This window comes from Camellia sinensis, chromosome 10, assembly GCF_055761805.1.
Source record: "Camellia sinensis isolate YWXY chromosome 10, ASM5576180v1, whole genome shotgun sequence".
In the NCBI taxonomy this organism is placed as follows: Eukaryota; Viridiplantae; Streptophyta; class Magnoliopsida; order Ericales; family Theaceae; genus Camellia; species Camellia sinensis.
In genome coordinates this window covers 37,732,845-37,746,794 of record NC_138970.1, presented here as the reverse complement: position 1 = coordinate 37,746,794, position 13,950 = coordinate 37,732,845, and positions in this window count along the sequence as shown.

Below are 13,950 nucleotides of genomic sequence, written 5' to 3'. Positions count from 1 at the left end.
AAAATCAAACCTTTGGCTACTAAAAGTTTTGTAGCCAAAAGAAAATAAAACATTTGGCGACTAAAATATTTTGTAGCTAAAAATAAAAGTTGAAGAATAAATATGACTTTTGGTGACTAAAAATTTAGTAGCAAAAAATGTCGTAGTTTAGGTGACTAAATTTTTAGTAGCAAAAAATGTTGAAGTTTAGGTGACTAAATTTTTAGTAGCCAAAAGAAATAGTATTTGGTGACTAAAATTTTAGTAGCCAAAACACTAATATTTGCTTTTGGCGACTGAAAAATTTGGTAGCTAAAAAGTTTTTGGCCATTAAATAATTAGCTTTTGGCAACAAAAAAATTAGTCAGCAAAAATGTATCTATTTAATTAATTTTCAAACCTATTGGCGACTAAATTAGGTTTAGTCGGCAATTATATTTCCCGACTACTCTTTGGCTACTAATTTCCCAACCAAAAAATTTAGTCGCGAAAGAGTATAGGCGACTAAAATATGACTTTTGGCGACTAAAAATTTAGTCGTCAAAAGTGAAAATTCTTGTAGTGATTGTTCAATCTAGTCCAGCTCCCAGTGGCATCAATGCTCTACGCTTTGATTGAATTCCTCAACCCAGAGAAGTCCTTCAATGTTATGAAATCTGTGTCCAAGTGAACACCTCCATACTTGTATAGAATCACGAGTCTGATCAAGTTTGACAGGTTCTGAGCCAATGGAATTTCACCTCGATCTTGTTCACCGCCCTTGATTCTATCAAACCAAGCTGGAGCCGGTATGTCACCTCAATCCTTGTTAACCGTGTTTTCTTAAAAATCCCCAATCTTTATTGATCAGTGACATTGAAAGGAAGCACCAAAAGTGTATGATCTGTTTCTGTGTCTTCTTCTTGAGCCTGTTGTTTCACCAAAAGTGGGACTTTATGGGTTGAAAGATGGGCAATTTGGCACAGGTGTCAAAGTGCGCCCATCCAAGGGTCAACACCTTGATGCCACACGCATTTGTGCCCTTTGGAGAGCCAAAAAAACATGCCTAAGAAGTTGTTGGTGCAAGTCCAAGCAAAGGCCCAAGACATGCCATGAAGCAACCTAGCCACAGCAGGCCACAGACTTGTCTGCCTAAGTAGCAACTTTAGGCCACCTTTTAGAGGGTCAAATGTAATCTTTTTTCCTTATAAATTTTTATGTAAATACCTTAGTATTAAAGGAGTTTTGGGACCAAGAGTAGTAATTTTTCTCTTTTTGTAGAATTTTTAAAAATTCATTATGACTCCTCAAACATAGTGGATGTTTCCTCCTGCCAGCTAGGAAATGGCTTAACAAGCTATATTAAGGAGGGGATACCCAAGTGTTGAATCAGACCACTTATGCCTTTAAAGTACCCCAACTTAGCTTATAGTAAGGCAGCTTTTGTAGCACTTTTGGTGCATTGTTCAACTGTTGTAAAGCCTTCTTTTGATCAATGAAAAGTTCATTTTGCCTTTAAATTGTGCAAAGCCTTTCAATTGTTGCTTACTTTAACTTTAGCTTGTTGATTGCTATTTTGTGGCTTGTCTCCAATCTTGTGGCTCATCAACTTAACTAATATTGTGTTTTCTTGTCTTTGCAAACCTTTTGAGCATTATTGGCGGGCTAGTGAAGAGAGTTAACTAGAGCTACACACACTTGCATATCTTTGTCAAGGCTTTCCCATTGCCGGTGTGTGACAGTTGGTATCAGAGCCCAGTCTATTTGGCTTTCTCTACTATTGGCTTTCTAAATGGATGCTACTGGCAACCGTCAACCCACACAAAGGGAGAGAATTGAGCTTTTGGAGCAGCGTATGGACAATATGGAGGCCATGGCAGCTTCATTAGCCACCCTTGAACAATGGGTTCATAATCTTGAGCAAACTCATGGCTGTACTCAAGGGCAAGATTTTGAGGATGTTGTCACTGAACTCAGGCTAGAGATTGAAGACCTCAGTGGCCGGGTTAGTGTTCTTACCCGTGCCTTTGGCAACGCACCTAGTGGTGGCATGGAATTCACTAGGGTGCGTGTGCCCAAGCCCCGTGCCTACTGTGGCGCTCGAGATACCAAGGAGTTAGACAACTTTCTCTTTGATATGGAGCAATATTTCAAAGCTGTAAAAGCCGATGCTGAGGAGACAAGGATTTCTATGGCCACAATGTATTTGTCCAGTGATGCCAAGTTGTGGTGGCGGACTAAACATGATGAGATGCAACGTGGCTTATGCATAATTGAGACGTGGGAGCAACTTAAGCATGAACTTAAGCTCCAATTCTTTCCCGAAAATGTCGAGTATAATGCCTGGCGTGCTTTGTGGGATCTCAAGCACATCGACACTATAAGAGATTATGTGAAACAATTCTCTGGGCTTATGCTAGACATTAAAGACATGTCAGAGAAAGACAAGCTCTTCTTCTTTCTTGAGGGATTGAAGCCATGGGCCAGAGTTGAACTTCAAAGGCAAAGAGTACAAGATTTAGCCTATGCACAAGCAACAGCTGAGTGCCTTACAGACTACGCCAAACCTAAGCAACGGGATAGTGGTTCCCGGCGCAAGAGTAGGGGAGGTGGAAAGTTCCAAGGCTATGGAAAACCTAAGAGTGGAGGAGCCAACACTTCTACATCCAAAACCCATTCGGGTGGAGAACAATGGCAACAGAAGAGCTATGGTGACAAGGCAAAAGTCCCTCAATAATTCTCTACAAGCAAAGCAAAAGGCCCTATCTCTTGTTTCTTATGCAATGGGCCACACCGATTATCTGAATGTCCACAAAAGCGTGCCTTAAATGCTCTAGCAATTGTGTCTAACCACGTCACTCAACCAAGTGATAATGATAGCAAGGAAGAAAACGTGCAGTCTAGGCGAAGTGGCAAGGGTTCTAAGGCAGCTGGCTCTAGAGTAGGAGCCTTTCATATGATGAATGCTATGGAGAAGAAGGCTTCTACAGGGAGGCCTAAGAAGAATGCCAAGAGTGGCAAAATGGGCAAACATTCAGATCCTAAACTTGTAGAGTCCAAAGATGAAGGCAAAGGGAAGAAACCCATGCATGGTGGGGGAATCATCAGGCAAGTTGAACAAGAGCAAGTCATCCAATAAAGGTTTGATGTTTGTGGATGTAAAACTCAATGGGAAGCTCCTCCGTGCTTTGATTGACACAAGGGCCACCCACAACTTTGTTACGAGGACCGAAGTTAAAAGACTTGGGCTATCTTTAGAGAAGGATGATAGTCGCATCAAGGCGGTTAACTCAGCAGTGTAGCCTATCTATGGGGTTGCAAAATCTGTTCATTTGAAGGTTAGCACTTGGGAGAAAGAGTAGATTTCACTGCAGTACCCATGAATGACTTCCAAGCCATCCTTGGGTTGGATTTCTTGAAAAGCACAAAGACGGCAGTCATGCCTTATTCTAATAGTATGTGTGTCATGGGGGATAAGCCATGTCTCATTCTTGCTATGGCCACCAACAATAGTGATCGGTTTGTCTCAGTTATGCAACTCAAGAGGGGTGTTAGGCATGGTGAGCAAACTTGGGTTGCCGCATTGAAGTTGAATGAAGCTCTTGAATCTACTCATGTCCCAGCTGCAATCAAGAAAGTCTTAAGGCAATTTGTAGATGTTGTGCTTGAACAGTTGCCTAAGGAGTTGCCTCCACGCCGAGGTGTGGATCATGCTATCGAGTTGGTGCCAGGGGCAAAGCCACCAGCTCATGTACCGTATAGAATGGCTATTCCTGAGTTGAATGAGTTAAGGAAGCAGCTTACAGAGTTGTTGGAAACAGGCTTCATTAGGCCATCTAAGGTCCCATTTGGTGCACCTATCTTATTCCAAAAGAAGCATGATGGTAGTCTTTGCTTATGTGTGGATTATCGGGCACTCAATAAGCTGACCATCAAGAATAAGTATCCATTTCCTCTCATTGCAGATTTATTTGATCAATTGAGCAAAGTGAGGCATTTCACAAAGCTAAATCTTCGATCAGGGTACTATCAAGTAAGAATTGCCAAGGAAGACGAGCCTAAAACTACTTGTGCTACTCGTTATGGCTCTTATGAGTTTCTTGTCATGCCATTTGGCTTGACTAATGCCGCAGCAACATTCTGCACCATGATGAATGAAGTTTTTCAAGCGTATTTGGATCAATTCGTGGTAGTATATTTGGATGACATTGTAATCTATAGCTCCACTTTAGAAGAGCACGTGGAGTATCTTTAGACAGTCCTCACCAAATTGAGGGAGCACAAGCTTTATGTCAAGCTAGAGAAGTGTTCTTTTGCCCAGGAGAGTGTAGACACCCCATTTTTGACCGCCTTTAAGACTTGGGCGCTACTGATGGTTTACTTGGTGATGGAAGTTGTGCAGTGTAAAGGTTCGATTTCTTTGGCAAGAGGAGAGTCAAATCCCAACTTCGTACCTGTTTTAGACTAAAATGATCTAGATCAAAATATTTTAGACCTTGAGACCCTCTCTTTCAAAATAGTTTTTCAAAAATGATTCTACGATGTTCCGACGCTTGCATTTTGTTGAATGTTGCGCTTTTCGGCCAATCGAGCAAGGACAAAGTGGAAATGAATGAAAGACGAAATCTTTGAAAAATATTTCAAAACACCTTGTTTAGGGGTTTGGAGTTGAATAAAATTGGAGGAGAGGGAAGAAACCAAGTTGGAGAAGAAGATGGGCATGAATCGTAAAGAGAGAGTCGAGCGGTCCTCGTTAAATCAGGCCTATCCTTTTGTATACTTGGATTTAAGCTATGAGGCCACCACCATTGGAAAAAATACTTCTGGGGCTTCATTTTACACTCAAGAATCTCCTAAAGCCGAGTTCGGATGGGGGAGATATGGTTGGTTGAAGTAGGGCATCAATTCGGTTGGACCGAAACTGAGCAGTCTTCACTAAAATAGGGATATATCTTAGCACACTTGTAATTTTTAGGTGACGCTTCCACCATTGGAAATATTACTTCTGGGGCTTCATTTTAGACACAATAATGACTTGCAAAGGAGTCCATATGAAGGAGTTATGCCCGTTCGAAGTTGGACCTGCAGAGCAGAATGTCCTATCGGCCACAAATGTGCACAGTCGGCTATGGAGATGGCTAGTCGGCCATCACAAGTAGCAGGTCGGCACCAAAGATAGATGGCCGGCCAAGAGTGACCCAAACTCAGAATTTTTGAAGATATTTCTCCTCCAGCTATTTCCAGCTTGCTCCAGCTGTCCCAATTCAGATATTTTCGACTTGAAGCTTTCCTTTTGCTATATATGAAGCCATATCTCATATGTTCAAGGGTTAGAACATTTTGGCAAAGATTGAAGCAATTTTGGGAGCCTCTCTCTCTAAAAACTCCTCTCTCTCTAGAATTTTCAAAGCTAAATCTCTGCCCCTCCCTCTAGAAGTTCACTTTCTCTTGCCTTTTTATGCATGAAAACTTAGATATACCTCTCCTTTGCCCAAGCACCCTTAACCAACTTCACCACCATTGAGCTGAGATTCTTTGGGACTTTTTTTGAGTTCTAAAAGGTGATTTGAGCTCAGATTTTGGCTGGTTTTGCTGCTGTGTTTCAAGGTAAGCAAGGGTAAGCTTTTCACCCTTTCAAGCTTGTTTTGCACACTTGCCTCACCATCCTTTTTCCATTGTTTTGGGCTGTTTTCTGGGGGTGGTGTTGAACTACAAAAAGGTATGATTTTCAGTCCTAAAAATGTTGGTTTGAGCCTTGTTTGGCTAGGGGGTTGTCTCTCCCTTTTGCTTCTTGGCTTGTAAAGCCTTTTGAGCTATCTTTCAAGACCTTTCAAAACAAATTTTCGTGGCCTCTTAACCACTGAAATCCAGTGAATTTTCAGTGGTAGAAATGTGTTTTTGAGGTCCAAAATAGGAGGGGGTTGTCCTCCCTCCTCTTCTCTTGTTTGCTTGTGTTGATGGTCCATCAAAAGAGCATGTATTTCTATCTTCTTGAGGCTTTGTTTCAGCACTTTTTTGTGACTTTTTAGGCCTTCCATGACTCTGTTTTTGGCTGTCTTGGTCACCTCTTGCATGCTTCTAGTACTTGTAGTGTAATCCTACTTGTAGCCTTGCAAAGTAGCATGCTCTTGTGGTTTGAATTAGCTTAGTTCAAGCATGTTTTTGATGTTATTTTGGCATGTTATAACTCTGATTTTGATTGGTGGACTCACCTCTTGCATGCTTTATACACTTGTAGTGTAATCCTTGCTAGCTAGCCTTGCATGCTTGTCTTTTTAGCCTATTATTCTAGCTCATTTTGGTTATACTCGAGCATGCTTTTGTTCATATTTTGGCATGCTTTAGCTCTGTTTTGAGCCTTCTTGGTCGTATGATGCTTGTTGTGCATGCTTGTAGTGCATGCTTGTAGTGCAATAGCCTTGACTAGCTTTGAGTTTTGAGGTATCTTGCATGTTTGGCTTGAGGTATTTGCATGTTTTGGCATCATTTGGGATAATATTTCAGAGCATATAGTGTTGTCACACTTCTATGTTTTTCACTCTTTAAGTGCTTTTGAGAGTTGTACCTTATGCCTTGTATGTGAGCTATTGCATAAGCATCATTTTCTTGCCTTTCAAGCCATCATTTCAGTTCATTTAAGCCATTGTTTTGGCCTATTTAAGCTCTATTCAGAGTTGGTTTAGTCCATTGAGCATTGTATTGCATGCCTCTTGTGAGATGCTCTTCACTTGCCTTGGTGCCTTAGCTCCTAAACATGCCATGCATGCATTGCTTATGTGATGAAGTTTTGAACATGCCACATTAACATTGTTAGATAGACATGTTGTGTGTGTTGCATTGTGTTTGGATCGGGTGTTGATCCAAACACGAGAAATGAGAGCGTTTCATGCTTGAAGTGATGAAACGCGCCTTATTTCTCGGTTGCCAACCCTCTTGATCAAGAATGATAGAGGTGAGGGCCTTTATGTGTTATTTGTGTATTCATTGACATTGAATTGTGCAAACTTGGCTTCTCGGCCATTGTGCATTGCGATGCTTGGTTGGTGGCCTGAGAGTCGAGTACCGCACTTCCTTGAGCTTAAGACATGATAAGGAGTGTGGTTGCACACATATTGCAGCAAAAGGAGAAATTGCAGGAAGCAGTGGCCGACCGGCCATCAAAGCTGCCGACCGGCGACCAAGGCTGCTGATCGACAATCACAAGTGGCTGATGGCCATCAACTTTGGCCGATGGCCATCCCTCCACATGTTCCTAAGGTGGGTTAGAAACTTTTTGGAAGTTGGCATAACTTTCAGAAGTACAGAAGTGTGCAAATAGAGGCATTTAGAGGCAAGGCGGTGGATTTCCGAGCGAAGCCGACCGAGTATGCATCATTCATTATTCCGAGGCAGAACTGTGGTAGCCTAATTTAGCTTCTTTTTCTTGCTTAGTTGGTTTTGAGGCTTAGTTAATTTGTTAATTAATTGAAGTGTTGTAATAATTAGTTGTAGCTAGTTATTCAATTTGTGTTGTGTAATAATTAGTCTAATTAGATTATTAGATTAGTTAGGTAGCTTAGCTTAGTGTAGCTAGCTTAGCTTATTCTTTCGAACCCTCTGTCGAGAGGGCGAATGTTGTAATAAGTGTGCGTGTGTGTGATGCACGTCTTCCAACCCCATTTTGTTCTCACTTTTACTTATCAGCTTTCCATGGTTAGTATTAGGGCGTGTTTCAATTAGCATACTTATGTTTGCATGCGTGCATCATTCATTTGTCTTACATGCTCCGGGCTCGGCGCATCGTACAAACTGCATTGTATTTCAATACCAATTTGAATACATGTTATCTAGTTGCATTCACATGACATCTTAGAATAGCCGAGCCTATCTTAGTTGCATTTTGCATGTATTGCATTAGGCAGTGTTAACATAGCTAGGATCATGCATTGATTACTAACTAGCTTCTGTTTTGGCTCGGAGTACACTGTAAGTGTTTATGCTTTAGCATCCTTGCATGTGTGTGAGTGTTGCCATGATAGCATGTTTTCCATGAGGCTATTTGCTTATGTGATATAACTGCATGAATGTTTGTGGGTGAAGACTTGATTGCCTGAATTGGAACAACTCGATGATTGTAAGTTTTAAGCCCACTTGAAGTGGCAAAGTCATGTTTTTCTAAGCCCACTTGAGGGTGGAAATCCGCATCTTAGCCTACTTGCGAGTAGCATTTTCAAACCATTTTCAAAAACAAATATGAGTTGTTTTGTTCCAATCCGTGTGATTGAGTCTATACTTGTTTGCTGTGCGCATCACGTAGTAAGGTTAGCTAATAACCGGAATAAGAACACATGTGTTTTAAAAAATAACATATCATGTTTAGTAGAGGCCGATCCTTTGATCGGGCGAGCGGGGGTGCTCATTTCATGACCTTCCCCCCTCGTACCCAAGTTCCCAAGCCCAGGCAACTTTGGTGATGACGGACACGTGGCCTTAGGCACGAGTCAGGGTTTCCTAAATTTCCCAAAACAAAATATTTAGGTGGCGACTCTGAATCTGGTAAAGCAGTCCATGCTTGGCATTTCTTGATTAAAATCAGTTTTTCAAAACGATTTGTCGGATTTGGACTCTTTGGTGATTTATCAGTCTCACATTGCACTTTGTGAGATTAGATTCAGAATCGTGATAGGAATCCGAACTGTAGTAGCTAAGAACTACAATTCGCGCCCTCGCGTGCGGAGTGGAGTTCGGGCGGTCTACAGAGAGGATTAAGTTTCTAGGGCACATTGTTGAGCATGGATGCATCAAAATGTACCAAGAGAAGGTCAAGGCTATTCAAGAGTGGTAGCCACCCACTAGTGTCTCAGAGTTATGGTCATTCCTTGGGTTGGCTAATTATTATTGCAAGTTTGTTGAAGGCTACTCAACACTAGCTTCCCCATTGACAGAGTTGCTAAAGAAGGGTAAGCCATATGTTTGGGAAGAGGAGTGCCAACAAGCCTTTCAAGCCTTGAAAAAAGGTATGTCAAAAGATCCTGTTCTTGCTCTACCTGACTTAAGTAAAGCTTTTGAGATACAAACTGATGCATTTGATTTTGCTTTGGGTGGGGTTCTTTTGCAGGATGGTCACCAAATTGCCTATAAGAGTAGGAAGCTCAATGATGTCGAGCAGAGATATCCAGCTCGTGAGAAAAATTTGCTTGCAGTAGTGCATTCTCTGAGGACTTGGAGGCACTACATCTTGGGCTCACGGTTTGTTGTAAAGACTGACAACACGGTGGTTAGCCATTTCTTAACACAGCCCAAGCTAAGTGCACAACAAGCACAGTGGCAAGAGAAGTTGGCAGAGCTTGATTTTGCCTTAGAATACAAGGCCGGTGCCACCAACCATGTTATTGATGCACTAAGTAGGAAGGCGGAGCTTATCGTGTGCCATCATGTATGTTCACTTACTTCCATTTCAACCAGCATCAAGGAGAAAATCAAGGCTCATCTAGACAAGGATGATATGGTAGAGAATCTTATGAACCTTGTCAAAATGGGCCAGACTCGCCAATTTTGGGTGCAAGATAGACTTCTAATGACAACAGGCAACTGCATATTTGTACCCAAGGCTGGTGATTTGAGGAAGACACTTCTTAGGAAGTGCCATGATACACTTTGGGCAGGATATCCAGGTTGGGAGTGAACAATGGCCTTGGTGAAACAAGGATATTATTGGCCCCAAATGCATGATGATGTGAAAGAATATGTCCGCACTTGTCTCACTTGCCAGCAAGACAAGGTTGAACATAAGAAGAAAGCAGGCTTGCTTGAACCTTTGCCCGTGCCTAAACATCCATGGGAAAGTGTATCACTTGACTTCATCACTGGATTGCCCAAAGTGGGAGATATCGGGACTATCTTGACTATTGTGGACCGGTTCTCCAAATATGCCACCTTTGTTGTTGCCCCAAAGTATGTTTCAGCAGAGGAGACTGCCCAACTCTTCTTTAAGCACATTGTTAAGTATTGGGGTGTGCCTAAAAATATTGTTAGTGACCGAGATACGCACTTTGTTGGCAACTTTTGGACGGGGTTATTCAAGCTTCTTGGGTCACAACTTAATACTTCATCAAGCTACCATCCGGAGACGAATGGGCAAACAGAATGCTTCAACTGTATGCTCGAGGAGTATTTGTGCTGGGTGCAACTTCTTGATGTAGCACAGTTATGCTTCAACTCTCAAAAGAGTAGCTCTACGGGCAAGAGTGCTTTTGAGATAGTGAATGGCCAGCAGCCACTGTTGCCCCACACACACAGTAGATGGACTTTATGAAGGAAAGTCACCCAGGGCTTACCAATTTGCTAAGGAATGGAAGAGAAACCATGACATTACTCGTGCTTATCTTGAAAAAGCAGTAAGTAAATTGAAGAAATGGGCTAGTGAAAAGAGGAGGCCACTTGAGTTTAGAATTGGGGATCAAGTTCCTGTCAAACTCAACCCCGAGCAACAGAAGCTCATGAGGGGAAGAGACAGAAGGCTAGTGCGAAAGTATGAGGGACTGGTAACCATTCTGAAGAGAATTGACAAATGTGCTTACAAGATAGATGCCCCATCTTGGTTGAAAATGCACCCGGTTTTCCATGTGAGTTATTTGAAGCCTTGCCATCCAGACAAGGAAGATCCAACCAGAAACGAGCTGAAATGCCAAACCATCACAGCCAAAGCAGGAAAAAGGTCTATTGAATTTATCTTGGTCGATCAGGTGAAAATGGTTTCCAAGAAGAAACAAAGGCAATACTTGGTGAAATGAAAAGGCCTTGGAGATGAAGAAATCAGCTGGGAATGAGAGGCAAACTTGTCGACTTTTCAAGACGAGATTGATGCTTATTAGGCCAAGTCGTCGAGGGCATCAATGGCTCAAGTGGGGGAGAATGTCAAGGTGCACCCATCCAAGGGTCAACACCTTGGTGCCACACACATTTGTGCCCTTTGGAGAGCCAAAAAACATTCCTAAGAAGTTGTTGGCGCAAGTACAAGCAAAGACCCAAGACATGCCATGAAACAACCTAGCCATAGCAGGCCACAGACTTGCCTGCCCAAGTAGCAACTTTAGGCCAACTTTTAGAGGGTCAAATGTAATCTTTTTGCCTTGTAAATTTTTATGTAAATACCTTAGTATTAAAGGAGTTTTGGGACCAAGAGTTGTAATTTTTCTCTTTTTTGTAGAATTTTTAAAAATCCATTATGACTCCTCAAACATAGTGGATGTTTTCTCCTGCCAACTAGGAAAAGGCTTAACAAGCTATATTAAGGAGGGGGTACCCAAGTGTTGAACCAGACCACTTGTGCCTTTAAAGTACCTGTAGACTTGACTTTCTTCGCGTGGCCCCTTTTCGGAGAGACGCGAATTGGTCCTATAGTTCGGACTCCTGTTACGGTTCTAAATCTAATCTCACAAAGTGCAATGTGAGACTGATAAACACCAAAGAGTCCAATCCGACAAATCATTTTGGAAAATCGATTTTGAATCAAATAATGCCAAAACTGGACTACTTTGCCAGATTACAGAGTCTCCACCTAAATATTTTATTTTTAGGAAATTTAGGAAACCCAGACTCGTGCCAAAGGCCACATGTCCGTCATCACCAAAGTTGCCTTGGCTTGAGAACTTGGGTACGAGAGGGAAAAGTCCTGAAATGAGCACCCCCGCTCGCCCGATCAAAGGATCAGCCTCTACTAAGCATGATATGTTGTTTTATAAACCTCATGTGTTCTTATTCTGATTATTAGCTAACTTTACTATGTGATGCACACATGCAAGTATAGACTAAAATCGCGAGAATTCGAACAAATCAACTCATGTTTGCTTTCGAAAATGAGTTGAATTTGCCACCATCAAGTGGGCTAAAAACATGATTTTGCCACTTTGCAAAGTGGGCTTAAAACTCACATTTTGTTGAACTGTTCCAATTCAAGCAACAAAGCCTTTATCCATATGCACTCATGCAGTTAATCAAGTAAGCATATAGCCTCATGGAAAGCATGCTATCATGGCAACACTCACACTCATGCAAGTATGCTAAAGCGTAAAACTTACAGTGTACTTCAAGCCAAAACAAAAGCTAGTTAGAATAAAATGCATGATCCTAACTATACAAGATGCCTAATGCAACGTATGCAATATGCAATTAATAGGCTCGGCTATCTAAGATGGCATATGAATGCAACAATTTGATACACGTATTCAAAGAAGTGTTAAAATACGATACAGTTTGAATGATGCGCCGAGCCTTGGTGCATGTAATACAAATGAATGACGCAAACATGCAAGCATAAGGTATGCTAATTTGAAATATGCTCTAATCTAACCATCAAAAGCGGATAAATAAAAAGGAGAAAGACGTGGGGTTAGAAGACATGCACACACACACGTACCCTTATTATAACATTGCGCTCTCTCGAAGGAGGGTCTGAATAAATAAGCTAAGTTAATCTAAGATAAGCTAATCAAACTAATCTAATTAAACTAATTAGACTAATTATTACAAAACAAAATAAAGAAATAGCTAAGCTAAGCTACTTAATTATTACAACACTTAACTAATTAGCAACTAATTAATTAAATTACAAAACCAATGTACACTAAACATGTAAAGCATTAAACTACACTACCTCAGCTCTGCTTTAGAACATGGAAGATGCATGCGTTCGGTTTTCGCCCCGAAAAGCCCATCAGTTTGCTCTTGAGAGGCTCTGTTTGCAAGGTTACTCCAAGAACTTTCTGCTCCACCTTACCAATTCAATGCTGAGGACTGCACCAGTGGCCTGCCACCCATGAGTGCTTGCTGCCGGCCAAAGAGAGGCACTGCGGGCCAAATATGAAGCACTACTGGCCATCAGTGAGCCATTGTCAGCCACTGGTGTGCTGAATCACCACACTGCAATAAAGCACATACAGAGGAAAATGGAGGGTTTTCCAAGGATATGTTTGTACTGTGCCCCTCCTTATCATCTCAAAACATCAAAGGAGTGGCACTCGTGGACCCAAAACCACCAATCAAGCATGTTCAATGCATGATGGCCAAAGATCCAAGTTGTACACTTTCAATAAATGCACAAAGACAAAACTCTAGACTACCACCCTATCATGCATGATCAAAGGCAATGGAGACAAAGGAGATTAGCTCATTTCATCACTTTGAGTATGAAATGGACCAATCTACCTTCTGTTCAATATAACGTCGGATTGAACACAATGCAATGCAAGCACAACATGCTTATCTTGGTCATGTTTTACTTGTCCAATTCTTGTTTACTCATTTTAGCATTACCAAGCTATTCTTTAACCGGTTAGTCCAATGTGAAAGTCCTCTAATTGGAAAGAGGGTTTGAGCCACAAGTGCCTTGAGCATGAAAGAGGTCTCATGCTGTTGGTTAGGAGGAACCCTTAAGAGAGGGTTAAAACCATTAGGCATGAGAGCCTCAATTCCACACTCAAGCCAACAAGGGGATTAAGGCCACTTTCAAAGCAAAATAAAAAAGTGAAGAATAGAGGGAGGTTGCAGACTTTTCAGTGCTGAAATGGCATGAAAAATAATACTACAACATGCAAACAACTCATGTACAACATGTTAAGAGCCAAAAGCATTAAACTAGTGAAGAGCACTACACTAGAGGTATACAATATCAAGCTCAAATGATCAAACTAGCTTAAGACAGAGCTAAAATATGCTAAAACAGTGGCTAAAACATGCTAAGATTGAAGCATAGAAGGCAAGAAAAACATGTTCATTTGTTAGCTCGCAAGCAAGGCTCAAGGCACAACCCTCAAAAGCAATGAAATAGTGAAATAAGTGAGAGTGTAACAGAGCTATATGCACTGAAATCACATGTAAAATGATGCTACAACATGCAATCATCACATGTAATACATGATTAGAGGCCTAAAACACTAAGCTAGTGAAGGCCATTTGCACTACAACCATGCAAGGAAAGCCTCAAGTGGCTGAACCAGCTCAAAATAGAGCTAA